A 2,807-nucleotide genomic window follows, 5' to 3' on the forward strand; every position below is an offset into this window, starting at 1 on the left:
TTCCTTCATATAAAATGACATCAGAAAGTGAGAGAATTAGATTACGTATATAAAATTTGGACACTAATTCTTTTGCGCTTAGAATTGAACAATCGAGGTGGGACCCATTAGCTTTTCCTATTTATGACATAATCAACGCCCGTGCCAAATTTTAAGTTTCTATGTGAGAAAATTGCATTCCGTACGTAAAATTTGGTCACTAATTCTTTTGCGCATAGAATTGAATAATCGAGTTGGGAACCATTAGCTTTTCCTATTTATGACATAATCAATGCTCCTGCCAAATTTCGAGTTTCTATGACACCGGGAAGTGAGAGAATTAGATTCCGTACGTAAAATTTGGACACATTCTTTTGCACATAGAATTGAATAATCGAGTTGGGACCTATTAAAATTTGGCACGGGCATTGAATATGTCATAAATAGGAAAAGTTAAGTTTCTATGACATTGGGAAGTGAGAGATTTAGATTAAGTACGTAAAATTTTGATGCTAGTTCTTTTGCGCTAGAATTGAATAATCGAGGTGGGACCCAATTACTTTTCCTATTTTGGAGATAATCTATGCTTGTGCCAAAATTCATGTTTCTACGACATCGGGAAGTTGGAGAACTTTTGGCGAGTCAGTCAGTCAGTGAGGGCTTTCGTCTTTATATATATATATATAGATTTCCTGGCACCTGCATATTTAGAAAGTCCCTTTTTTTGGCCATGGTCTTAGATGACAAAGTTGGTCAGATCAGGGTGTCGGAATTCCAACATCAATCGATGATGATGAAATTGGTCTATAGGAATCAGGCAATCCTGGGTTCTTCCAAGACTTTGGTATTATTAAAATAGAGGGTACTCAATGGCCAACCTATCTAGAAAACTCAAAAGAACTTCAGCAACTCCAGAGGAGGGGCTTCATATTTTTATACACTTTGGTTGGGAAGCCATCTGAGCCAGGGGATTTATTATTGGCCATTGCATCAAGTACCTCCTCAAGCTCTTCCACGATTAGCAACTTTTCCAAGCAATCCACCTCTCAGAAAGTTTGGGAAAGTGCAGACCTTCAAGGAAACCACCAAGCTGCTATGCAGTAGGGTTGGTGTTGGAGGAATCTAGGGATTCCTAGAACCTTGTGTAAATGTTGCATAGCAAACAAGTATTGACCTTGTCAACCTCAACTTTTTGGCATTTAAAGCGAATGGATCTATGTAGTAACACACTCACCCCCTGTGAATATGTAGAAAGTGTAGCATGACTATCCTATCCCATCCAATTCCGCTGTAACCAATAAAATCATACCCACAGACAAATGTGTCTCTTGCAAACAGAACAGAGCCGGCTGGCATTACTATAACTAAAGACTGTTTGGTTGTGTCCACCACCTTTGTAGAGTAAACGGGGGAAGAACGAGATTTTGCAGCCATTAATAGACAGATCGGGACAGTCTTGGGTATTACGGAGGATATCATCTATCCCTGTAGTGCAGAATTTTACCCAACACTGGGCACATGGGTAACAAGGTCTTGTACCACCAGGCCTTGTAGGCACCCTGTACGCTCTCTCAATAGCAAATAAAAGGCATAAAAGTCTCATTCCTGAATTTAGATAACCATTCCTCATAGAAAGCGTTTGTGTCAGCACGCTCACTCTTTTCTGGCACTGCCACCAGGCTAAGGTTATTGCGACAGACAATTCTCTAGGTAGTCTGCCTTCTCCATTAGGGTAGAGATATGGTTTTTGAAGATTTACATTCCCTATTGCTACTCCATCGCCCCAGTACGATCTATGACTGTGGTGTTTAATTAAGCTACTCTCTACCCTTACCATGCAGCTAGGTAATATGAGGGGAAGATAAAAGGCCCTGGAATGTGTAATGGCTGCAAACACATTCTTAAGAGTAGGCTCTGACACAACGGTCCCTTCAGGGGCCAACCGTGGTGCCTTTTTGTTTTGGACATATATAGGGGGTGGATGACATTACTGTTCTTGCAGCTGCTGAAGATCCAGTTGAGCTGGCACACTGTCCTCCTCTGACACATGGGTATCAGCTGCAGAGCCCATTACCTGGCTGCCCTACATAGTCAGGTCTAGAGCTGCTCTGCTTGGTATATGTGCAAAGTGCTCAAACTGTGCTGCCACTTCACGCAGTCTTACCGCCACAGGGTCCTCAGCTCACCGCCATCACGGTGTGCTTTCTCTCTGCACCGAGTCATAAATGTTGCACTGGTACTAAGCGGGACGTCATTACCACAACCAGGATCCCCACCAGAGCAAGAAAGAATACGTATGGATTCGTTCAGGATGCATGTACAGTAGAGGTGAGCGAGTATACTCACTAAGGCACATTACTCGAGCGAGTAGTGCCTTAGTTGAGTAACTCCCCGCTTGTCTCTAAAGATTCGAGGGCCAGCAGTGGCCGGGGAGGAACGGAGGGGAGATCTCTCTCTCTCCCTGCCGCAACTCACCTGTCACCCGTGCCGACCCCCGAATCTTCAGAGACGAGCAGGGAGATACTCGCTCGAGTAATGTGCCTTAGCGAGTATACTCTCGTCTCTAATGTACAGTAAAGCAGCTCTCCTCCATGCAGCACTAGGCCACGCCGTTAAAAATCTAAGCTTTAGCACTGATATTCTATTTGCAGCAAGCAGTTAAAAATCACAGCATACATTAGCCGTGCACCTCGCAATGAAAGGGTTAAAGGACTATAAAAGGTTTTAAGTTGCATCCGTCTCATGATACAGCGGCTAATCTTTTTTTGTAAACCAACAGATTTACTTTCACTCAAGAATAAATAAATAAATAAATAAAAAAGGACAAG

This window comes from Eleutherodactylus coqui, chromosome 1 (assembly GCF_035609145.1).
Source record: "Eleutherodactylus coqui strain aEleCoq1 chromosome 1, aEleCoq1.hap1, whole genome shotgun sequence".
NCBI lineage: Eukaryota > Metazoa > Chordata > Amphibia > Anura > Eleutherodactylidae > Eleutherodactylus > Eleutherodactylus coqui.